This window comes from Lepidochelys kempii, chromosome 5 (genome assembly GCF_965140285.1).
Source record: "Lepidochelys kempii isolate rLepKem1 chromosome 5, rLepKem1.hap1, whole genome shotgun sequence".
Classification (NCBI taxonomy): domain Eukaryota; kingdom Metazoa; phylum Chordata; order Testudines; family Cheloniidae; genus Lepidochelys; species Lepidochelys kempii.
This window is the reverse complement of record NC_136384.1, coordinates 38,709,882-38,736,781: the sequence shown is the minus strand read 5'-3', so window position 1 is coordinate 38,736,781 and position 26,900 is coordinate 38,709,882.

The window sequence follows — 26,900 nt, the reverse complement described above, 5'->3', positions numbered from 1 at the left end:
AATTCTATAAATTCGACCTAATTTCGTAGTGTAGACATACCCTTAATGATATTTGTTTCTCTATTAAAGAGCAGTTGGCAAATCATAGGAAACTGAAAAGCATTCTGTTCAGAACTAGTTGTTGTTCCCCCCACCTGCTTTTTAAAAAACAAAGTCCTGTTTCCATGCAAAAGGAACTTTTTTAAAGATAATCTGCTTCTTCTGTGTATTCCGTACCTGAAGTCACAATTCTGTTTTGATGTTCTAATAGTCTAAAACAAAGTAATGTTACTTCAGAAGAGGATTAAACAGCAGGGGCAGATGAACGCCAAAGGAACTAGGTAATATGAACATCCAAATAACCCTAATAATAAAAAAAAGGATGTGGAAAAACATATGCATATGTCATGTAAGATACTGAATCTGAATACTTCCCACGCCATCAGACATTGCGTAGGGCATGAACAAGGCTCTATCATCCTTATCTATCGTGCAGTTTGCTGGAATGGCTACCTTGTTCTGTTTCTGTAACTTAACTTTTTTTTTTTTTTAACGAGGATAGGTTGTTAGCCTGTCACTCAGCCCCCAACCTGGAGGGCCAATGGACTGCTTTTTATCTGGTCCCTACCCTTAAACCTGTCTGGCTTGTGTGGCCCAACCAGGAGTTAAAACTCCCACCAGCATAGCTCTCAGTCACTAGAACATCAGGTGCAGTTCCCAGGAAAGGATAAGATACTGTGCAAGAATTATTCTCTTTCAAAGTTTGCAAAGTTTTCTGTAAGGTGTCAGTGGCTATGTTAAACAGAGCCGATAAGAACAGAGGCTTTGTCCTGAAGTGAATGTCACTGGGGGATATTTCATATTAGCAGACATAATGGGGTAGGATAAAAAGATGCTATTGTTTTAATTAGGTTGACATTACAGTATAAGAAAGGGCAAGTGGAAAGATCACTTACTATCAGACAGTTCGTACCATCATGGTTTCTGTGCTGACAGTTAGCTTTTTGTTCCTTCTGTTTAAATATTTAGATATTGTTTGGCCTCCTTTTCAATGGTTCTGTGCTCCTTACATAGATTTGCTAGTTGGGCTGTTATATTTGATAGTCTTATGGATTAATAGGGAGCCAGCAGAGAAAACAGGTTCATGTCATTTAAGGTATTTCACTATTACAGAGACGTAATGCCATGGAAGAAAAGCTGATTACTGGATAGTGAAGGTGAATTCAGAAAGCTCACCTGTTCAGTCATAGTCTATGATAGAGATGGTGTAAATTAGTTTGTAGTAGGAGTGCATTAACTCTTTTGTATAAAATTGAGACTAATTGGAACCTTAGCATCAAACTTCAAAACTGAATTGTTTGAGTTTTGATCTGTTTAACAATAGTGCTAATGTGTAAACTTGGTGGGAGGAAAGAAGGGATGAGTGAATGAAACAGAACACCACTTTCAGCTATAGTAATGACTGTGAGTATTATGTATGCGTTCTCAATTTGAGCCCAGTACACCACTATATCATTAAGGATATGTGTATATATAAGAACTCACATCATGCCAGATGCTTTCTAGAGATGAGTTTGTGGAATCCATTAGAGACTCCAGACAGAATCATCAATACTTTTTAGTCACTGTTTCATTTTATATTCTTTTATCCTGTTTGTGCTTTTCTCATCTGTCCTACATCAGTGTGTTAACTGTTGGTGTAATGTCACTGTTGCAAATCAAACTACCAGCTTCAATTCCAGATGCCTTCCCCTGAATGTTTTGGATTAACTTGCAGACTGGGTATCCAAAAAGAAAGATCAACAGCTTGTTTTCCCCCCTAAATATAAAGGCAGAAGCATGCAAATTCCATCCCCCCACAACACCTCTGCCCCATAGAAATACAGATGCATCAGTGTAAGGAGAGTCCCTTAAATGTCTTGAACAGCCATTCACTTTAAACTGTAGTTCAGTAAGTAATTAATTTGAGGTCACACTAGTTTCTACATAGCGATCATTAGAAAGTTATTTAGCACAGGTGTTTGCTCATTTCTCTCATGGAGAACTATTAAATAAAGAGAAACTGCAGCTTAATGGGCAATAAACCCACTCTTGCACCTGTGTGCTATACTTTGACTAGAGGTGGTGCACTAGATTGTATAATTAACCCAGAGGTGTTTAATGCTGCTGGATCAAAATATGATAGATAAATTTCTTAGTAGTTGCTTAATAAAAAAATAAGTATAAGAATTTCCATGGTAGTTCTTATACTAGTATCAGACTGTACACTGCTTGCAGTTTCTGCAACCATAGTTAACACATTCAAACCTGTTAAGAAATTATATATTTTTAATTTTAAATAAATGCATATATATGTGAGGTAAAAAGTGAGAGAGGTTCTGGATTGACAGCTATAGAAACTAAAACGGACAACAGAACAAAGGTAGTTGCTGAGTCAAGAGCCTTTACGCAGCTTCACTTTACTGCCTCAAGTCTCTTCTAGATGGAATATGAGGTACCCTATGTAACCTGTGGCTTGAAACTGTTAACAAGGCACCAATTTTTTGTAGGTACATTCAAATTGCTATATTGGAAAAATGCCCATGGTCCATCTTGTTTCACATCCTGTTTAGTCGCCAGTACCAGATACACCAGGAGAAGTCGCAAGAATACCTCTAATGTTTATTGGGGAAGTTTTTCTTATCGCTCTGTGTTTGGTTCAAGTATGTCTTTTATTTTATGTAATATAACTGAATATGTTCTCATTATTGAAATAAATATTTAATCCTTCTAAGAGAGGCAAAGGTCAGAGAGGTAATAGTTCCTTTCAGACCAACTTGTCCAGTAGAAGATGTTGCCTCCCCCATCTTGCCCCTCTCATATCCTGGGACCAACACAACTAGAACATCACTGCAAATAATAAGCTTTCTAAGTTGCTGGTCTCTATCTTATGGCAGAAAGTTCCACTGGTTAGTTATTCATTGTGATAAAAGGGTTTCTTTGTCCATTTTAAATGTTGCTTTACATGCTAAGATGGGTGTTTGATAAATGACTTTTGATGATAAATTCAACCATTTTAGGTGATACTGAAGTAAGGCTCAGAAGTGTATGTATCAGGATCCCTCCTTGTGCCATTATTAAGGATGAGTGCAACATTTGCTTCCCTCCAATCATTTGGGAAAGCAGAAGATTTTAATGAGTTTATTTTTTATTAGGAGTTCAGTCATTTCATTTCTTCAAAACTGTCAGACAAAAATCCTCTGGTCTTTAGCAACCAGTCACAATCTATGGTGATGTAGTACCTGAGTATGAAGAATTGGACTAAGATGTTTGACACACTTCATGTATGCCACCAAAAAGTTTATGGGTTAAGTCAATGGAAAGGAAGACTGCTGAGTGCCATTCAGGATCAGACCCTAAAACTGGTGAGGTAGAACTTAAAGGCTTTATATCATCTGGACAAATACCATTAGCCATGCAATCCTCCAGCTGTCCTAATTAGCATTTAAAAAAAATGAATGGTTTTCAAGCAGGCTAATGACAAGCAGTTACTCAAATACCAGTTATTTTTAAAAACAATTTATGGGAGTACATGTATTTTGACTTACTAATAATTAGTATAGATTTGCTGCTTGTTGTTTTAATAAGAAAGCGTACACATGTAAAGGGATAACTATTGTGGGCTTAGCCATGTGATGAGGTATGCTTCCCACATGAGTCTTGCAAGAGCTGAATTAGGCCAGGTGGGCCCAGTCAGCTAATTAGGCAGCAAACCAGGGAGCTTTAGGCCTGGTTGCAGCTAATTAGAGAGAAGCTCCCCTGAGAGGGTCAGGCAGGGCTTCTACAAAAGCCAGAAGGCTGGCCACAGAAGGGGCCACAGCGAGAAGTCTGCAGTTATTCCCTGTGAGAAGGGAGGAGTTGCCTGAAGTTACTTGCTGGGAGGAGGGAGTTGTCAAGGTTCCCTCCCCACTCTGAACTCTAGGGTACAGATGTGGAGACCCTCATGAGAGACCCCCTAAGCTTATTTCTACCAGATTAGGTTAAAAATTCTCCATGGCACAGATTCTCCCTTGTACCTTGGATTAGGTAACACTGCTACCCACCAAGTGATTTAGACAAACTCAGGGAAAGTACCACTTCGAGTTCCTACTCGCCCCTAATATCCCCCTAAACCCGCACACTCCTTTTCCTGGGGAGGCTTGAGAATAAACAAGATGAGCACAGACCAAGCTTGGGTTTTTTTAGGACACTAAAAAAACCAACCCAATCAGATTCTAAAAGAAACAGAACTTTATTATAAAGAAAAAAGGTAAAAGAAGCACCTATTAGAATGGAAGATAATCTTACAGGGCAATCAGATTCAAAAACACAGAGGATCATTGCTGACTGGGCCGGTGAGTTTTGTGTGCCAGCAGAAAGTGGTTCAGTTCAGGGCATGGCAATAATAGTATAGGAGCTGCCAGGGAAAGGCCTTCTGTGAGGTATTAAGTGTGTCTGACCAGCAATCATACTTTGTGTCAGAACTCTCCCTAACCACTCAAATAGGGTAAAGTAAACTTTAAAACCTCATTCTGTCATATAGGCTTAGCCAAAATGGATGTTAAAAGCTCCAGAACCAAAGATCTGTGGAAACCGAATGTTAGGATATAGATATTCAGGCCTGTCTGTAAAGGCCTATACTCTAAGAATTTAGGTGTATTCTTATCACTTAGCTAGTTATAGAGGTATAAAAGAAAGAATCAAAATCACTGTCTGCTGGTGTAAGGTCCTTCTCTTACTGGGACAGTCTGAGGCCCTGTTCTTAGGTTAAGGCCTTTGGCTAAGCAGGAGAGGCAGCCAAAAGCTGGGAAGCGACCGGTCATGTCCTCACATTCCAAACTCGTCACATTGAAATAAGGTGCTATTGGGCTGTTAGGAATACAATCCTGTCCTGATAATACCTATTGCCTCCAGAGAAAGGGAAGTGCTTAGAAAATGTAAAAGGAAACTTAGTTTGATAGCATCCTGTCTGGCAAGAACTCACTTATCAATAGCTGGGATGTGGAATCCTCACTTCTGTATTGTTTTGTCATTATAGTTCCCACTTTGCTATTGCTTATTTGCATGGTCTCTGTCTGGTTCTGTGATTGTTTCTGCCTGCTGTATAATTAATTTTGCTGGATGTAAACTAATTAAGATGGTGGGATATAATTGGTTACATAATCATGTTACAATATGTCAGGATTGCGAAAGCTCATGCTCAAATAAATTGGTTAGTCGCTAAGGTGCCACAAGTACTCCTTTTCTTTTTAGGAAAATGATTGGTTAAGGTTTAGCTAAGCAGAACTCAAGTTTTACTATATAGTCTGCAGTCAATCAGGAAATGTGTGGGTGTGTGAAATGGGAACAGGGAATGGGGTTCGGAAATTGGAATCATGTTTTGCTAAGGGCAGAAATGGGAACAGGGACGCAGGTAAGGCTCTGTGGTGTCAGAGCTGGGAAGGGGGACACTAAGGAAGGAAACTGGAATCATGCTTGCTGGAAGTTCACCCCAATAAACATTGAATTGTTTGCACCTTTGGACTTCGGGTATTGTTGCTCTCTGTTCCTGCGAGAAGGACCAGCGAAGTAAGTGGGTGAAGGAATAAGCCCCCTAACACCTAAAACAAAAGCAATCCAGGTTTCTTAATGTACAAGCCTAAGGAATACAAGTAGGAATGTTATATGCTCATATTGATGAAGGTATCTGTTTAGTTTTATAACCTTCTGGGAAAAATATTTTGATGTTTGTGGAAGATGCCATGCTGACTGCACTGGAAACCAAATTCCTTTAGTTAACCACAAAACTGGGTCAGCATGGGCAATAACACTGCTTGTGTCACCTTGTCAACCTGTCTCAACCCTGCTTTGGAGAGACCACCTCTGGAGATAAGAATGTAGATTGATTTCACTGTGATTCTTTGGTGTGGGCTAGTGTTGCCAGGTTTGGTTGATTTTTGTGCTGTGAACACCTATATAGAAGGAGTGATATTGAGACTGCCAAATCATTGTGCATAGGTAGAAGTACAATCCTAAGAATTCCTATTCTGTATAATTCAAGCAGTTTATCTGCACTGAATGTTCATATCTTATTTATAGAAGAGGAAGTAGTACTTTATGACCCAGCATGAAAGCAGAAAATAAGCATTATGCAGGGACTGTGACATGTACTCTCAAGAGTTTTACTGATTTTTTTTTTTTAAATCAACGTTAAGACAAATGAGTAGTAAATGCTGTGGTTGTCAATAAGAGCAGTAAAAATGCCTAAAGACTCTTTTCTAGCAACTTTATAAACTGCACGTAGTAGTGTTTGCCTCATGAAGTTAGATTTCCCCATGTTCTCTGTCATGTGTTCCTTTTGCAAATGATCTGTAAGAGAATATAGATTACAAATTAGGCAATATTCAAGCACTAACTGCTGTTGGACTTCATAAAATGGAACATGGACTCAAAGAAATTAGTCACAGGAGTTTCCTGGAAGGCAGCAAAGTTGAATATGAATTGTGCAATAATGTGCTGGCCGCATGTATGTGCATGTGTGTGAATCTGTGTGCCATTGCCTCAGGCTGGATGGAATCAGCAGTGCTCAGCTGTTTCTGATAGTCTTTAGCTGAAATAAGAGCCTGTGTTTTTGGAACAGAAGTTCGGAGTGCTCTTGTGACTGTTGCCCTTTAATTCTTAGTACCATGTACACCACCTTATTACAATAGATTGCATGGGACTTAAACTACACAGCAACACAAAAAGGCTTCATGTGCAAGATGAAGTGGTGAAGCAACTATAAATATAAATGAAGAGCTGAAATACTATGATATGATATGGTAGTGATAATTGAAGATCAGGTTATAAGCCCCCTCCCCCCCGCTCCCAAAGTCTGACTTAATCGGCCGAGGAGTCATCTTTGTGGCAGCCAAGTTGTCCTTAGTAATTTCAGATAGTGTATATGAATAAAAATTTTACTGTTTATGCATAAGGGATGAATGTGGCTTGCTATGGGGATTTCGTCTACATCTATAGTTGTGGAAATAAAATATGTGTAAGTCTGTAAATTTAGCTTATAACAAAATAACTCATTTTGGCAAACTATATTCTGCAGATCTTAGAGTGCCTGGGGATGTCTGTGGTTGTCTTAACATCAGTGAAGTGACTTTCAACACTTTTTAAAAATCCCTGCTCTGTCCCTTTTTCTTTTTTTTTTTCTGTTTTGTTCACTGTTTGTTTTGGTCCCCCCATGCTTGAAATCTGTTTTTGCAAGCCTATTGACTGTAGGCCTTGTTCACTTGCTCAGTGCCTGCAGTAGTGCAGTGTTTGTGTCAGCTGGATCAAGGTTATAAAACATTTCACATGCATACTGATTTATGCTATGCTGATTGGACGTATGCAATGTCAAGTGCCCCCTTGACTTTTAACTAAATCTGCAGCACAGTTATTGAGTACTCACCATGATGAAACTGCCAGTCACTTACTGTGACCTTGTGCTTATGCCTTTGGTTACAATAGATGCTTTGAATGTCTAAAAATATTCTTTATAAATTATATATGTCATTACGAAGGAGTGATTTTCAAAGGATGTGGACACTGCATATGAAATATGCATTGTGGTAGGAGGAGTTTACAGCCCCCTTCTCCCCACCCCAAACTTTGAGCCCTTCCTCATTGTGTTCATCTTGGCTTGAGTTATTTCTGAATGTTATGATTGTAGAGCCCTGCAAATTTGTGGATAGCTGCTTTATATCTGCAAAAAGAAAAGGAGTACTTGTGGCACTGTAGAGACTAACCAATTTATTTGAGCATGAGCTTTCGTGAGCTACAGCTCACTTCATCGGATGCTTTATATCTGTGGACCATGTTTGCAGATCGCGGATGGATGCGAATCCAAATTTTATATCTAGACCCTTGCAAATCTGCGGCTGTCTGCGGACCATGTTTGTGGATCATGGATTGGATGTGGATAAAAAATTTTGTATCCATGCAGGGCTTTCATGATTCAATGTTAAGTTTGTTAAGTTTGGAGTGGATCCTTTTTTTTTTTTTTAAAAGTAGTTTATCATAAAATGGATTATCTGGAAGACATCTGATTTTTTCATTGGCCATACTGTACTCATTCATATCCATTCCTTCATACAGTTGGGAAAACATTAAGGGTTTTTTGATCTTTAGAGTGTTACTTCCAATTTTAAATTGCAACAAGGCATTGCCTTGGAAATGGCTGTGTTGACTTCAGCAGAAAAAGGACAGATCTATCTGAAGCTAACTTTAAAAAAAAAACAAATCCACCCAAAATAGCTTGTGAGATTCAAAGGCAGCCAGCACTCATGCTGCAAGAAGTGATAGAACCACTGCAGGATGAAGCACTGGCTTTATAAAAGCAGCTATAGACTCCACAAATGAGACTTTAGAATATAATCTGTAGTATTTCATCTCTTTGCATAAATTGGGCTGGTTGGTAAGGTGATATGCAGTGTTTCATTTCTCGATTACTGATTCAAATGTATCTCTGACTAGTGAAGACTAAAAATGTGAGTATCTGATGGATATTAAAAGGTAATTCATTAAAATTACTGCCTTACTTTCTCTTAGTAAATTTCTAGGGGAAAATAGACAGGAGCTTTGTCAATGAGATACTATGGATATTAATGGAAGAGATCAGCATTATTTTCCAATAATTCATTTTTGATGTAGAACAGAATACTAAAAATTTATTTTTTTAAAAAAGTGAGTTCACTTTTTTCAAAGTATGGTGTAAAGGAGACAATAAATTAGATTTAGGTTAACATCTCCAGCCAGGACATTTACCATGCAAAGCACGGTAATAGACTATAATAAAGGGCAAAGAGGGCCTTTGGAAGAGAGATAATTATTTGGAAATAAGATGTGAAGTTAGATTGGGATACCATTGTTTGATGTGAATGTACACACCTCCAAGAGTGCTTGGTTACTATGGATTTGAGTAGTATCCAGTGCAGTATAAGAACCTATCTACAATAGAATAGAACAAACCTGTTTAAAGTTGTAAAAATGACACAGGGAAGAACAAGAACTGAAACAGTTCACCCACAGCAATAAATGCAATTTTGTCTGGATTTGGAACAGAAGCTTGTCATAAGATACTCCTTGTTAGGTCAAAATATCACAAACGGATGTGCCCATCCTCTGACTGTTTTATTGCTGTAATAAATTATATATAATTTCACTTGATGCTAGTGATGAAATCTATGCAGTTTACTAAATTATGGAGGCATAGATTTAGGTAAAAATTTGACTGCCAATGTTGGATACCTCGTCAGCTCTAACATCAAGTGTGTTCATAGCAGTATATCATGGGTTCTCAACCTCTGGGTCAGGAGCACTGTCCCTTTTCCTATATCTATTAACCTTTTCATTTAAAATAGTTTCTAACCACTATGGCTGCGGAGAGAATTTTGGAAATAGGAATGAATCTTAAACTGAAGCAGAGATGCATACCTGAATCTGTAGATGACCTGAAACAACAGATGTAAGTGGTGTGAACAGCTCTCTTCATCTCAATCAAGGCCGTATGGACTCTGCAATTCTTATTCTCAATATGTTATAAAATTCAGCTTTTTTGCCATGTAATTTACAGCCAGGTACCTAATATCTTGTTTTGTCTCCCTATCCTGCTGGCAACCTACCTGAAGCTGCCTCTTATTCTCCAGCTTTCCCTTCAAGGGGAATTTTAATTGGATTACAGTGCATGGTCCTTGCTTGGTGCCATGGAGCCAGGCATCAGGGTGGTTGTGAGTGCTCTTTCTTCCTTCATCTATAGATTCACTGTTTGTAGCCTGACTTCCCTTTCTGGCCGACTTAGACTAAAGCATGCACTTGAATGATTGTATGCTGCTGTGGTATATTTCAAAAGAGTTGTCATAGTAGGATTCTGCATACAATCATTTAGAAAAGGAAGGAGCACAAGCTTTACAAAATCAGAAGATGACTTTATTAAATGACACTATGAACATGGGCGCTCCCTGAGCATCTTATTGGGTGTCATTGTGAATAGTAAAAGCTGTCAAGCTAGAGCTAATGGAAATTTTTTATTTGAAATTTCTTGTAACAAAAAATGGACTGTTTTTAAAAAATCTGATTCTTAAATTTTGTGACTTTTTTGATGGGGGTGGGGGAAATGAAAACCTGAACGTTTGCCAGTTTTTGAAACTGAAAACCATTTTTTTTTCTCTTCACTTCTCCTCTGTCCCCCAATTTTCCAGTTGCAAAATAGAAAAGGGGGAAAGGGGGTGAAAAAGGATGGAGAGGAGAAAAAGAAGTGTGTGTGTGGGGGGAGAGAACCAAAAGTGGGGAAGTGGCAGAGAAGAGAACTGAAATTTTTAAGTTTGGGGTTTCAAAAACCCAAACAAAAGGAAACTGAAGGGAAACGATTGAGAAATCTGTCACACATCATAACTGGGGAAATATTGATTGAGCTCTGTGTCACAGATATCATTGATACTACATTGGGATCATCTGCTGCCAGTCCTGACAGAGCAGTTCCCCTCTCAGATGACAAGTCAGCTGGTGAATGGTGAATTCATGATATAGCTGAAAGTGTTTGGGAACAGTCCTTCAGAAAAGTTCAGGGGAGCCAGTACTTATCAATAAAACGGGATGAAATTACATGTGCGTTTTCTTCTGTCAAACTCTTAATATATGTCCAGGATGTGTAAGGAGGACTCAAATGAGAACTTCCTGCTTTCTTGTCCCCTGACAAGATTTGCTATAGGGGAAAAATTTCTTTGAAGCTCTCTAAGAATCACTTCTTGCAGCTGGGTTGGATTGGCATTTCTGTACTGGTATTTGTACTGCTATTGCCCAAGCTATGACTACAAAACACAGCAGCTTTGTACTTAAGATCTTGTCTATCAAAGCACCCAGAAGCTTTTGCAGCAAATGTACTTGTTGAGGTGGTAAATGTTTATGTTTTTAAAAGTAAGCTCACCAGTGCACACCTCCTCACCGTTTATATGTGAAGAAATAGGCACGTGTAGGGGCAAGGTTGCGGAAGATTGGCGAGGAGCTAAGTGGTGGACTGAGTATGTGACTGGATGTAAGCGGAGGATGCAGGCAGTTTCAGTGAACTTTGTCCGACAGACCCCGCCAAAAGATATTGTAGCATAGCTCAGCATATTTTTGCCTGTAAACAAGTTAGTTTATGTAATAAGCATAAATCATACATATAAGAATGTAACCAGCTGTTGACCCCATGTAACCCCGAGATAAGCGCGGAGAATATAGTGCTGCAGAACCCCCCTTCCCCTCCCCCGGCGGAGTCCTGCCCAGTCAGCTGTCCCGAATGGCCAGAGTCCTCCGCAGCCTCTCCATGCATCCTAGGAGCTCCCCGCACAGGTTGGAGCGTAAGTTCTTTCTTCCTTCCTTCTTTCAATAAAACGTAGTTTACTATTCTTAGGCCTGAGTGTCCTCCTTTCGCTGGTATCTTCCCCCTCCCCCCAGCCCTCGCGGCACAATTGGCATCACAAACAGGATACCAGTGGAGGGATACCTCTTTGGGGAAGGAAGGATAAGGGGGAGGGAGAGAGCTGCATCCCCAGGTGGCCCTCCACGGGGTAGTGGGCACCGGTGGCTCACAAGCTGGAGGGGTTGGTTGCCCCCACCGCATGGCCGGAGATGGAGCAGGAGCTGGGGGTTACCCTAGTTAGGCTGGAGGGCCTGATATCCAAGCTCCGGCTGGACAAAGTAGGACCCGCGGAGTGGAAAGCGGTGGGGGACTTGGGATGGGTCTTCCTGACCGCACTCCGCGTGGTGGATGAGGCACTGCTGGTTCAGCACAAGAGGATAGGAAGATTAGAGGCTGATTTGCAGGAAGCAAACAAGGCCCGTTCACTAATCCAAGAAGTCATCACTAGTACGGCTGAATGGGCCGAGCGGTTAGAGCACCGATGCGCGGTTATGGCAGCTCATTCTGTGAACAGTCGGCGGCGAAAGGGAGGACGGCAAGACGTGTGTCCCCTTGCCGTACGAGTGCTGGTGCACAAAAGCGACTGGGATCCAGAGACCTGGGATGGGGACATTTGGGAGACAAGCGAGGACGAGTCCCCTGGGGAGGGGGACAGCAGGAAGGTGGGGCTGTACCCACAACTGCGGCCCGTTGTCGAGACACGATACGAGGGACTGCACAGGGAGAACGATCAAATGGTAGGAAGGGATTCTATCTGGGAATTTAAATCCTCCAAGATACAGGATTTCGTGCAGCGTTTCAAGCAGCGTCCCAAGGAACTGCTGCTGGCCTAGTTGCTATGGTTGTGGAACAATTGAGCAGATGCGATTACCCTTGCCCCCGCTGAGCTAGGCAGGATGGGTTTGCTCACCACAGACCCCCCTCCTTCATAGGAGTCTCAAGATAGGGGCCAGCTCGGAGGCGAATTACCCGTATCCCTCCCTTATGTCATGGTTGACCATGGCTGTCGGAGCCATCTGGAGCTCACCCGCAGACATGGATGATGGGTTGGAACAGTGGGCCTCCAGTTCGGAGGGGGTTAGCCAGCTCTGACAGCTGGGCATGCTCACCAGCATATTTACCGAGGGTTTTGAAGGACCTGATGTCGTAGAGCTGACCCGTACCATCCGCACCTGGCTTCTGCGGAACACCCCCTTTCCCCTCATGCCTGAAGGCGATGATCCTGCCGATGGTTGGGGGGGCCATAGGGTGAGTGGGAGATGCGGCACAGCTCATGATGCAATTAACGGAAATTGATGGTATGATGAAAACCACCAAGCCGCGGCAGGTGAATGTGAAGCAAAAGGAGAGGGTTAGCCACAATACTGTGTTCAAAGACTTGCTGAAAGCAGGGATTCCCCTGGGGGAAGTGGATGGGAAAACCAATGCTGAGCTGTTAAAACGGTAGTTACAGCTTAAGCCAAAACAGCGTACCAAGGAGTGGGTGGGGGTCCTGATGAAAGGGGGGCCCCAAAACAAGGTAGATGGCACCCCCAAGTGGCCCCAACTGTTTGCCCCGCCAGCAGACTAGATTGAATGGAAGCTGCCCACCCAGTATTGACGGGGTGGTGGGTCCCCCCGCCCTGGAGGTAAGGCGCTATGTCGTGGGGGACCACTGCTCTTATGTCCCAGTAGAGATCTATTGGCCTAGCGGGGGGTGACAACGAGTAATGGCCCTTGTGGACACAGGAGCGGAGGTGAGTATATTGCATGGCACCCCGCCCCATCGAGGCCGGTCGGTAACGGTGAGCGGCCTCAGAGGGGCCGATGTTCGGGCCGTGCCGATGCAGTTACAGCTGGCCATCAGGAAGCCCCCCCCATACGAGTCACCATTTTAATCATCCCCATTGATGAATACATATTGGGTATAGACCTCCTCCGAAGGCAGACCATAGACACGCAATGGGGACCCTTTTCCTTTGGGTGCCCGCTGTATGTCCGAGTGGTTGTAACCATGCTGCGGGGGCATCCACAGTGGGACCTTGTGGTGCTTCCGACCCCCACCACAGTAGTCAACTCCAAACAGTATCAGATACCTGGTGGGCACGAGGAAATAACCTCTACTGTTAAAGTTCTGCTCCAGGCAGACATCATTCTCCCTGCCATGAGCACATTTAACAGCCCAATTTGGCCAGTCTGTAAAAAGAATGGAACCTGGAGCATGACAGTAGACTACTGCAACCTGAACAGGGTCACCCCAACCCTGACGGTGGCAGTTCTCAACGTGGTCTCCATCATGGAGTGCCTCGTGACACGAGTAGGGCAGTGGCATGTAGTGGTGGATTTGGCAAATGCCTTCTTCTCCATCGCCATTGACCCGCAGAGCCAGGATCAATTTGCCTTTACATGGGAGGAGGATTGGCAGTACACGTTCACTGTGCTGCCTCAGGGCTATAAGCATAGCCCTACCATCTGTCACCAGTTGGTTAGTCGAGACCTGGAGCAGGTGACTCTTCCATAGGGAGTGGTCCTAGAGCACTACATTGATGATGTCCTGCTGAGCGGGCCCCATGAGGTGATACTGTCCGAGGCCAAGAAGAGTGTTTTGCAGACTCTGGCGGCCAGGGGATGGGCTGTCAATCCTAGTAAATCCAGGGGCCCTGCCAGGAGGTGATCTCCTTGGGTATTGGTGCACATTTATTCCCCATCTAGGGTACATCTTGCATCCCATACGAGCAGTAGTCCAGAAGAAAGCCACGTTTAGTTGGGGGGCCAAGCAGCATGCCGCATTCCAGTAGGCTAAAGAGACACTCAGCCAACATGCAGTACTGAGCCCAGGCAGACAAGGCATCCCCTTCAAACTCGAGGTAATGGTGATTAACCACGTGGCATCGTGGGGGCTGTGGCAGCAAACTTCATCTCGAAAGGAGCCCATAGGGTATTGGTCGCGATCTCTACGAGGCTCGGCTGAGCGTTATACACCCCTTGAACAGCAGCTGCTTGCAGTAGTATGGGCCCTACAGCAAACTGAGCCCATAACAGGCGTGGAGCCTGTAAAGGTGTGTACCCCGCTTCCGATTATGGGTTGGGTCTGGGACGAAAGCCCGCTCATACGGACTGGGGTAGCCCAGACCCAGACCCTATGGAAGTGGAAATGCTACCTGCAGCTGCATGTGCAAATGACCCAGGCAAGCATTACCAATGTGCATGCATGACTTCTGGGCACTGTCTCCTACGAAGAACTCCCCCTGGTCGAAGTGCCTCTACCCCCCTGTATGGAAGCCCCTTCCTACGCCTCTTTAACCGAACAACAACAAGAGGTCGCATGGTTCACTGATGGATCAGCCTCGTACAGGGGGGCAGAACGATGGTGGCGAGCGGCCGCATATAATCCCTGCCTTGAGGAAATACTGTTTGAAACTGGCCCTGGCCTGAGCTACGGGCAGCATTCATGACCATCACAGAGAACCCAGGGCCCCTTTATCTGTATACGGATAGCATGACACAATGGATGGCCGTCTGGCATGTGGCTGGCTGGAAGGTGCATGACAAACCCCTTTGGGGTTATGACATGTGGCCTGCCATTTGGGATGCCTGAAGTCAGAGGCCTGTTGCTGTACATCATGTAGACACCCACCTGACGGGAGAATCGGAGGAGGCCTGGTTCAACAGAGAGGTAGATGACATACTCACAGTATATGTAGTAGCTGCCCCCGGCCTTGCCGAGTGGATACATCAGAAGAGTGGTCATCTAGGAGGAGAAAAAGCAATGCAATGGGCCACCGATCATGCAGTGGGATGCCCATCAGCACTGCCCACAGTGTACCAGGCTCTCCCCCCAGTGCTTAAAAGCAGAGAAGGGGTATCTGAAGCGTGGTCAGAAACCTGGGGAAGTGTGGCAGGTGGACTACATCGGCCCACTGCCTGAAAGTCAGCAACATAAATACGCACCAACTGCAGTAGACACAGATTCAGGTCTGCTCTTCGTATACCCGTGCGCAAGTGCTACACAGGAGCAGACTATAAATGGGTTGGAAGAACTTGTCCGCTATTACGGATCTCCCCTCGAGGTGCAAAGTGACCAGGGAACCCATTTTATGGGACTGGAAGTAAGAGAATGGGCTAGGGGATGGGGGATTGCGTGGGTGTTCCACATCGCATACCACCCGCAGGGCGCCAGGCTCATTGAACTCATGAACGGCTTGCTTAAAGAACAGTTGTGCAAACTATCTCCCGCTGAATCCCTGGCTGGGTGGAGCCGTAATCTTCGCCAAGCCATGGCTGCGCTCAATGACCGCCCTCTGTACGGCTCCACCCCGTACGCTAGATTCAAGGGGGAGGTCATCAAGCGGCCCCGTGTGTTGCGAGTGCAGCGCCTGCACCCGCAAGCCCACCTCCCCATTCGGGCCACCCCGGGAAGTGCTGGTCTCGATCTGCCGGACCCTCAAGAGGGCCTCACTCTACAGCCCAATAGCCCGAACCTTGTAAGTACTGGCTTAGCCATAGGACTGCCACAAGGCTATTATGGGCGCATTGCCCCACGCAGCAGTCTGGCTCTTAAGGGCATAGATGTTGTGGTGGGAGTAATGGACGCTGACTATACCGGGGGTTAAGGTGCTTTTGGTTCACAATGGCCTGCAGGCAGTAACCCTTCCCCAAGGCGAACGTATTGCACAGTTCATTTGTGAGCGCATTGGGTTGCCTGATGTACAAGAAGTGGATGTGCTTGCACCCATCTCTCAAGCGGGAGGGTTCAGCTCGACAGGATGTGCAGTTTGGGTCCATGACCCCACCAAACATAACCTGCTCAAAGGGGAAATCCTAGCTGATAGTCCTGGGGACACTCACCTCTTACTGCTAAAAGGGGAAGACGCCCCAATTTATGTGCCTTCTAAGCGTCTTTCTTCCAGGCAACCATAACCGCCGCACTGCAGTTTGGGTGGGTCTGTGGAGCGTCCTGGTTGCGCCACCCAAAGGCCAACAGCTGCAATGGCCCTACGACGTGTTCTCTACAGCATAATCCTCTAACTAATTTTAGCTGCAATCGGTGCCCAAGCCACATGGCACCACAACTCGGCCGTCCAGTGGATGCAATCGGTGGCACTAGCAAGTAACAAATTGGACTGTCGGTACTGCACACATGCCCCCCCAGTTGGCATGCACTGGCATTCCATGGGCCGCAGCGCTGTGGAATGAATCCTGGGCCCTTAATGACACCACCTTTCTCACTAAGTATAATGTAATACCCCCTTACCGGTGCTAAGGGACACCGGTAGTGATACTGGGGTACGTGTATTGGTGTGTTCAGCGGCCTTCAGCGACGGACGCCGCTTGTCCCGTTGGAAGACTTCCCCGTTCCTCGTGCGCAGCGATAGCAGAATACCTGCCAGACACCGGGCAATTTAACGTTACTGCTGGCCCACCAGAAATGCGCAGTGAGTGGATGGCTGGAGATGCGTGGGTGACAATTGCTCTGGTTCCTCTGAAACCAATTTGACTTGTACCAATGGCACCACCCTCTGCCATCGGTGGTGGTGTTGGGGCAAGTGGGAGCTACGTACCTGTGGTTTTCTGTATTCCTACAATGCCAGTGCCCCCATATGGAGAACACCCCTCAGCATAATTAGGCGCAGGCAAACCCCGAGTGCACATTACTGGTCTCAGTGTAACCAAAGCTCTGATAGTTGGTGTCTATCACATTAGTTGGTCTCAGTGTAACCAAAGCTCAGATAGCACATGGCTCCCCACAGCAGGAGTGCTGGGGTTGTACTGGCTATGTGGCCATTGGGCATATAAAACCCTACCCAACCAATGGTGTGGATGGTACACATTGGGACAGCTCCTCCCCTATATGTATGGAATGCAAACCATGCATGCTCATGCAGTGCATAATTACATATTGGTGGCACGCCCACGACAGAGCCCAAACCCCATTGTGCAGAGACCCACGGGCTTCCATCAGTTTGTCTATGCTTTCCTCCCCTGGCTAGGGGTGGCCGAACTGGAGCGGGCTATTGTAAATATCTCAGCCACATTAGAGGTTATAGAGAATAATACCATAGATGCAATCCAAACCCTGCAAATAGAAGTAGCTTCTTTGTAGCAAGTTGTATTACAGAATCGTATGGCATTGGACTACTTATTAGCCGCTCAAGGCGGAATTTGTGCCTTGATTAATGAAAGTTGTTGTTTTTACTCAAATCAGGATAAGCGCATCGAGACTGATGTTCATAATACGATGGACCACTTGAAGGTGTTACATGACGTGGGCTCTGAGACTTCTGTATGGGATGACCCTTGGCTGTGGCTAACCTGGCTTCCAGATCTCAGCGCCTGGGGGAGACGCATTGGGCTCCTGCTATTGATTGGACTACTGGGCTTTGTATGTGTGTTTGTCATTCTTCAAACCCCCCCGCACCCCCGCCCGCCCCGGCGGAGTCCTGCCCAGTCAGCTGTCCCGAACGGCCAGAGTCCCTTGCAGCCCCTCCGCGTGTCCTAGGAGCTCCCTGCGCAGATTGGAGCATAAGTTCTTCCTTCCTTCCTTCAATAAAGCGTAGTTTACTATTCTTAGGCCTGAGTGTCCTCCTTTCGCTGGTATCTCCCCCTCCCGGCCCTCACGAGCACAGCACTCAACATCAGCAGCTCCTCTTCAACACCAGATCTTGCTGGCCTTCATGTGCCAACATTTTGAATTGCTTGTTTGAGCTCTGAAAGTTTTCCTGGTTGAATAGGGCTCTGCCGTTGCATAATACTTTACTGACCAGTATTGACTTGCTCTGAATGCTTCTCTCCAGGGGCCAAGACTGATATGTGTTCTCAACCTAGATTTTGCAGTTTGCTGGTGGATTACAAATAAGTGTCAGGGTTGAGACCATCTTGCCATTGCATATTGTTACATGGGAGGGGCTTTCAGGGAATACCCAGTATAGAAAAGGCTACAATCATTACGGTATGTCTACTCTGATGAGCAGCAGTTTGGTTCTGATGGAAAGGAGAACTCAGCTGTATGTAACTGCTAAAAGACCTGTATGAATAGAATAAATTCAGAAGAAATTGTCTAATTTTGGTCCTGTTCTGGTCTCTGATTGCTCTGTTCTTTTACATGACATTCATTTTGATGATGATGATGTGTATCTTAATTTAAATGTCTTGAAGATGGGTCATTCTTTTTGTATTGCATGCTTCCTAGAAACGCTTACTAATGAAATAGACTGACTGTCTTGCTCTGTACCTATAAGTGGTTCTCTATGTTGATGAAGATTTTGTCTGTAGGCAGCCTAAATGCTAGATTGATGAATGATTGATAGTCTAAATGCTAGATTGATGCTTATTTATAAATGTCTGGGTTTGTTAGTCTTCGTTCAACAAAGGAAAATGAACTGGAGCTTGTAGTTCATGTATTAAATATACCATTCCGACCTGTGATTTATTTCCTGTCATTTTTCTTATTCAGTTTTTTTTTTCTTGAATTCTGTGGTTGCTTCTGCTTTCTGTTACTCTAAGATGCACAACTATATTTTATTTAGTGATAAATCTACTGATGTGTAGTGGTTATGAACTATATCACTGTATAAAGGACCCTTAAGAAAATGCTTAATTTAAAAAAAAAAACCTGTTCACTTAAAGATTGACGTGGTGTCAAAGTTCAAGTAGAATAGAATTGTTTGAACAACAAAAATTTTATTGTTTGCCCTGAAGGGGAGTATGTAATAGAAAATGAGGCACGAAAGAGTGGACTGTGCATTAACCTGGAAAAAGGAATTATCATGCTGCCATTTTTTATGTGACCTCTCAGTCCCAAAATAGGCATAGCAGGTATTTGGTTCCTGATATTCCCCCTCCCTCACTGCAATCTTTCTAACTTATGTGGATTTTTCAGATAAAGTAAAACTTGGCATATCTTTAATGCACAGAGTGTCTGCTAAAAATTATTAAAAACACACTACTGCTTATAGAAGACTATATTATGATATTGCTTGGTGCCTGCAAACGTTTAAATTACAAAAAGAACAGGAGTACTTGTGGCACCTTAGAGACTAACAAATTTATTTGAGCATAAGCTTTCGTGGGCTACAGCCCACTTCATCGGATGCATAGAATGGAACATATAGTAAGAAGATATAGATATAGATATACATACATACAGAGAAGGTGGAAGTTGCCATACAAACCGTAAGAGGCTAATTAATTGTCAGCAGGAGAAAAAAAACTTTTGTAGTGATAATCAAGATGGCCCATTTAGACAGTTGACAAGAAGGTGTGAGGATACTTAACACGGGGAAATAGATTCAATATGTGTAACGACCCAGTGGCTGTGCTTGTGCATAGTGGGAGAATTTTGGCCATTGCTTTTTATAATGGCCTGTATGGCAAGAGCTGCCCTTCAAATGGGTATTCTTAGCTGTATGCGGATTTGCTTGTATTAGACATTCACATTTTTTTATGGGTTTCAGAGTAACAGCCGTGTTAGTCTGTATTCGCAAAAAGAAAAGGAGTACTTGTGGCACCTTAGAGACTAACCAATTTATTTGAACATGAGCTTTCGTGAGCTACAGCTCACTTCATCGGATGCATACCGTGGAAACTGCAGCAGACTTTATATATATACACTCACGAAAGCTCATGCTCAAATAAATTGGTTAGTCTCTAAGGTGCCACAAGTACTCCTTTACATTTTTTTATGCTTCAGCTCATTTTTTCATTTTGAACTCATGCTATGGTTACATGTCTCCTAAAATATGAATGTCCCTCTGCCCTCTCAAATGCACGTCCTGTGTTAGCTTCAAGGCCCTCTTTTACACATGGGCCTTGTCTAGGAAGCTGATCCATTGATGAAAATAGTGGTCATCTATGGGCCTTCCTGAACTGGTGTTCAGAACTTTGTTTAGCTGGTAGCATAGATAGGATCTAACAGTTTTTGATGTTAGTTCAGAAAGCGTGATTCAGACTTCGTGGAACTAAAAATAAAGAAAAGTTTATAAAACACATCAGTTTACAAAATACTCCTCTGAGTGAAAGCTCCTTCTTTGTCAGGCAGTTTTTAAAGGAAAATATCTTGTGTGAATGCTTAACCCCCGAATGATCATGTTCCTTCTGTGCATAGTCCAAGAGTATTTGCAGTTGTAATATTCCTACTGGGAATTCAGTATTTGTTTGTAAGCACCATGAGCTAAGTACTATTTAAAATACTGGTGAAACAAAGTCTCATTTCATGGTTTCTGTAGTGATGAAAAAAATACCCATCTCTGACAGCACTGGGTCAGTTTCCTAGTGCAGATGGGGCTGCAGAATTGTGCAGCATATGTTTGTGTGCATGAAGTAGCAATCAGAACTCAGATTTGATGAGTCCCCAAGGCATTTGCTAAGGTGTCTGATGCAGCTTGTAGACACTTCATGGTTCAGGAATGAAATGATGGCTGCTTTTGTTTTCCAGAATTATTTTATACAGCATTGTTGAAAGTAAAAATAAGGGCCATATTCCTACTCTAGTAAACTTACATTAGGAGTAAATTTGGCCCAGTGTGATTAGCATGAGGAAACAGTGAGATGTGTACCTCTGAATTGTCTGGTTTGGGGGTGGGGGGGGGAAGGTTTAATTTAACCTTAACTTGGGAAAGAGGGATAAAAAGCAAGATAGTCTTTCCAAAAAAAGAAAAGGAGTACTTGTGACACCTTAGAGATGAACAAATTTATTGGAGCATAAGCTTTCATGAGCTACAGCTCACTTCATCAGATGCATGCAGTGGAAAATATAGTGGGGAGATTTATATATACAGAGAACATGAAACAATGGGTGTTACCATACACACTGTAACAAGGGTGATCAGGTAAGGTGAGCTATTACCAGCAGGAGAGCGGGGGTGGGGGGGAAGACCTTTTGTAATGATAATCAAGGTGGGCCATTTCCAGCAGTTGACAAGGACGTCTGAGGAATGGGGGGGGGGGGGATAAACATGGAGAAATAGTTTTACTTTGTGTAATGACACATCCACTTCCAGTCTTTATTCAAGCCTAAGTTAATTGTATCCAGTTTGCAAATTAATTCCAATTCAGCAGTCTCTCATGGGAGTCTGTTTTTGAAGTTTTTTTGTTGAAGAATTGCCACTTTTAGGTCTGTAATCGAGTGACCAAAGAGATTGAAGTGTTCCCTGACTGGTTTTTGAATGTTCTAATTCTTGGCGTCTGATTTGTGTCTATTTATTCTTTTACATAGAGACTGTCCAGTTTGACCAATGTACATGGCAGCGGGGCATTGCTGGCACATGATGGCATATATCACACTGGTAGATGTGTAGGTGAACGAGCCTCTGACAGTGTGGCTGATGTGATTAGGCCCTATGATGGTGTCCCCTGAATAGATACGTGGACACAGTTGGCAACGGGCTTTGTTGCAAGGATAGGTTCCTGGGTTAGTGGTTCTGTTGTGTGGTATGTGGTTGCTGGTGAGTATTTGCTTCAGGTTCGGGGGCTGTCTTACTGTAAGCAAGGACTGGACTCTTTCCCAAGATCTGTGAGAGTGATGGGTTGTCCTTTAGGATAGGCTGTAGATCCTTGATGATGCGTTGGAGAGGTTTTAGTTGGGGGCTGAAGGTGATGGCTAGTGGCATTGTGTTATTTTCTTTGTTGGGCCTGTCCTGCAGTAGGTAACTTCTGGGTACTCTTCTGGCTCTGTCCATCTGTTTCTTCACTATTAACACCATAGTGTCCAGGAAGTGGATCTCTTGTGTGGACTGGTCCAGGCTGAGGTTGATGGTGGGATGGAAATTGTTGAAATCATGGCTTCTTTTCCATGAGTCCAGAACATGAAGATGTCATCAATGTAGCGCAAGTAGAGTACAGTCATTAGGGGCGAGAGCTGAGGAAGCGTTGTTCTAAGTCAGCCATAAAAATGTTGGCATACTGTGGGGCCACACAGGTGCCCATAGCAGTGTCGCTGATTTGAAGGTATACATTGTCCCCAAATGTGAAACAGTTATGGATGAGGACAAAGTCACAAAGTTCAGCCACCAGGTTTGCCATGACATTATCGGGGATACTGATGGCTTGTAGTCCATCTTTGTGTGGAATGTTGGTGTAGAGGGCTTCTACATCCATAGTGGCTAGGATGGTGTTTTCAGGAAGATCACCGATGGATTGTAGTTTCCTCAGGAAGTCAGTGGTGTCTCGAAGATAGCTGGGAGTGCTGGTAGCGTAGGGCCTGAGGAGAGAGTCTACATAGCCAGACAATCCTGCTGTCAGGATGCCAATGCCTGAGATGATGGGGCGTCCAGGATTTCCAGGTTTATGGATCTTGGGTAGCAGATAGAATACCCCTGGTCGGGATTCTAGGGGTGTGTCTGTGCGGATTTGATCTTGTGCTTTTTCAGGGAGTTTCTTGAGCAGATGGTGTAGTTTCTTTTGGTAACCCTCAGTGGGATCAGAGGATAATGGCTTGTAGAAAGTGGTGTTGGAGAGCTGCCTAGCAGCCTCTTGTTCATATTCTGACCTATTCATGATGACGACAACACCTCCTTTGTCAGCCTTTTTTATTATGATGTCAGAGTTGTTTCTGAGGCTGTGGGTGGCATTTTGTTCTGCATGGCTGAGGTTATGGGGCAAGTGATGCTGCTTTTCCACAATTTCAGCCCGTGCACGTCGGTGGAAGCACTCTATGTAGAAGTCCAGTCTGTTGCTTCAACCTTCAGGAGGAGTCCACCCAGAATCCTTCTTTTTGTAGTGTTGGTCGGAAGGTCTCTGTGGGTTAGTGTGTTGTTCAGAGGAGTGTTGGAAATATTCCTTGAGTCGGAGACGTCGAAAATAGGATTTTAGGTCACCACAGAACTGTATCATGTTCGTGGGGGTGGAGGGGCAGAAGGAGAGGCCCCGAGATAGGACAGATTCTTCTGCTGGGCTAAGAGTATAGTTGGATAGATTAACAATATTTCTGGGTGGGTTAAGGGAACCACTGTTGTGGCCCCTTGTGGCATGTAGTAGTTTAGATAGAAAAAGCCATTATTTCCCAGGATGGTGGGAGGAATGAATAGTCACTGTGTCTTGCATCCCGCATATTGCTGCTAGTCATGGCTGAAGGGAGGAGTATGCATTGTAATAGTGCAGCATCTGTGGATTGAGATAAAATTCTCATTATAAACTCTCAATATTTCTGTATTCAGGTAGCAAAGCTCTTTGCAAAATCTTGAGATGATAGACTGCACTTCTAGTCTAAATGGAATCCTTGGCTTTTCCTGTGCCCAGTTAAAAGATCCTAGCTCTGCCCTCGATTCATAAAAACGAAAAAAATTGTATGCAACATTATATTTGATTTGTGTAATAGTTCCTAGAGTGTATTGCATCCCCCTGATAATGCAAATTATATCAGTGCTATAATTTTGGTAACAGTGGTGATGGACAATAATAATAATAAAAAATGTGCAAGGGTGATTGTCAAACTGCCCATAACATCCCAGGATATAGCTGGGATTTACTATCTCACTCAATGTGAATAACTGAACAGCCAGTTTAATTTTGTTCAGCTTCCTTTTAGAATCATGTTTTATTGAATTGTACCCTCAGGTGAAGGTGACTACCGCAGCGGCTGCACAGCAGGCTAATGTATTAGTTTCTGAGGAAGTAGACAGCAGGCATGTTCATCCTGCCACATATGCTGGATGGATCTCCGGTCTCACAGGAAAATGGTACATTGTGCCACTGAGATCTCACCCCATCTCTCACCCTTCCCCCTTGTGAACTGGCACATCTGGTGCCTCTGTCTGTCCACTGAAAAACTGCTACAGAAATGTTTAAGAGCCTTAGAGAAAAGTTCGGGGGGGGGGATATTATTTTTAATTTGAACAGATGGGGCTAGTCCACTTATATACTGTACCTCCTTTCATTTATATTGGTAAGAGGGCCTCATCACTGGGATTCACGGTGTACTACCGCTGCACTGCTCTTGGTACCTAGAGACTGGTTTTCAAACTGAGCATATGTAAGCACATGCTTTGATAACAAAATTCATTCTCAGTCTCCGGCAAGCGAGTACTTGACTTCACTCACTGTTATGAAGGGATTGCTGGAAGCTGAGGGATTTTTTTTATTATTTAATACTGAGATGGAATGAAAAGGAATTTTACCTAAATGGGGATAGAGAAAGGGCAATGGCTCATGCCTATCAAAGCAAAGTCTAGAGTAAAATCTGCTTTTGAGAGGGCTGGAGGGTGAGATTGCGTGTGTTGACAATTAGGGAGGGAGCTGGAAAAAACCCATGAACAGGGGCGAGTGATTAGAAGGAGTATTGGAGCCGTGCTTCAAAACCCTGAGCCCTGATTAGTTAGATTATCGCTTAATTTCCCACTGCGTACAGTGGGGTTTATGAGAGTTAATATCTGAGCTGTGCTAATTGCAAGTTCTGGCCAGAATAGGTTTGTGTGCACTCTTCTCTCTCCTCCCCTCCAACCCCCCCGGTTTTACTTTTGTTTGTGTTTGTGTCTCCTTAGTATTACTTTGCATTTCAGATTTGAGTAAATCACAAATTCAAAATGGAATTTAGATCACAGAGCTTCAATTGAATGTGGTTTCCACTTAGTCATGACTTGTCCAAGGCTTACGTAAAGCTCATCCCATACTCGCCAGAAGTTTATGAAACTTGGGGAAAAAATGGTCCATGCTTCTAGTTTGTAACACATCTCCAAAACCACATGATGCATTGTTTTGGGGCTTTGTTGAGAACTTCACACGCTTTACTTTTAGTATCAGTTCAAATAGTAGATTAATCGTCATGTAGCAGTTGTTCCTTTAAAGTTGCTTATGGTAGAGAGATGTTTTTAAGGATACTTAATTACACTAGATTTAACAGTTCAATGCTTCTACTAAATAGGGTTTATTAGCTAAAATATAAAAATGAATTATTTAGTAGAAAAATTGGTTTCCAGGTGAGTTAAGGAACACATGTAACCCTGATTTGACTGTTTCAGGGTTGTGACAGGCTCCTGCATCAATCATTAAGTCTCTAGAGCTGCCTTTCTTGGTACCAGGGCTCTTCTGACATATTTGCTCCATAGCAGAACTATTGAACTGTAGGAGAATTGTACACAGTAAACTGAAAAATCTAGTTCAAAATCAAAAGAAGCCTCACCAGCACAATTATCCTCTTGTTAAATCCATTTCCTGGTTAAGGACTGGATTTGCCACTGAACTCCATCCTTTCAAAGTTTCATGCCCAAAGGAATGCCCTGAACTTCACTCACTTGTTACTGCAGTTACATGAAATGTTTATGGCAAAAAGTGTCCCCTTCCTTTTATGCAGGGGTGGCCAACCTGAGCCTGAGAAGGAGCCAGAATTTACCAATGTACATTGCCAAAGAGTCACAGTAATACGTCAGCAGTCCCCCGTCAGCTCCCCCCGCTGCTCCCAGTGCCTCCTGCCCACTGGCAGCCCTGCCGATCAGCGCCTCCCCCTCCCTCCCTGCACCTCCTGATCAGCTGTTTCGTGGCGTGCAGGAGGCTCTGGTGGTGCAGGGGAGGAGCGAGGGCATGGCAGGCTGAGGGGAGGGGGCAGGAAGGGGTGGAGTGGGGGCAGAGCCTGTGGCAGAGCCAGGGGCTGAGCAGTGATCACCCCCCAGCATATTGGAAAGTTGGCACCTGTAGCTCCAGCCCCGGAGTCGGTACCTGTACAAGGAGCCGTGTTTTAACTTCTGAAGAGCCGCATGTGGCTCCGGAGCCGCAGGTTGGCCACCCCTGCTTTTATGTATTCCATTCTTCCAAATCAAAAGGTTGAATACTGTATAAAAGACTTCGTGCATCACAATGGATAAGCCAATAGTACACACATCTGACACAGGAAGGTGGTTCAAACTGCATGAACTGCAAACATGTTTAGAGGTACACTGATAGACCAGTTCAATTTACCTCTAATGTATATCTTTCAGGTTACCTCTCCATATGCGCACACACAATCCATTGAAATTGATAGTTGAATAAAAGGCTTAGCATATTTGGGCTTTTAGGTAGAACTGGGCAAATAACTGTTTTTTAGACTGGCCAGCAAACAAAAATCAGCTACTTGCCCAGCTCCAACAGAATTCTGGCTTGGATCATACCAAACACAAAATTTTGAAAAATTTCAGTTTTAACTGAATCAAGTAAGCCCATTTTAAGTCAGATGAAACATGTTCAAAATGCTTTGTTTCTGGGCATTTTTAAATGGCTGGGATCACAAAATGGGGGAGATGTGGAGGTGGAACTTCCTTTATAACTTTCAGACTAGTGGTTAGGGCATTTGCATGGGATGAAGGAGACCTGGGCTCACTAGCCTGCCTCTGCCCGATGTGGAGCAGGGATTTGAATTTGGGTCTCCTATCTCTCAGGAAAGTGCCCCTAATCATTGGGCTATGGGCTATACTGTTAGGGATCTTTCTCTCTCCTCCGTGGAAGCTGTTCCACTTTGTATAAATAATTAAGTATTCATTGAAGCAGGGGCCTGGGTACCTTGAGCCTTCCACATCCCAGCTGAGTGCTCTAAGCCCCCTAGCTAAAA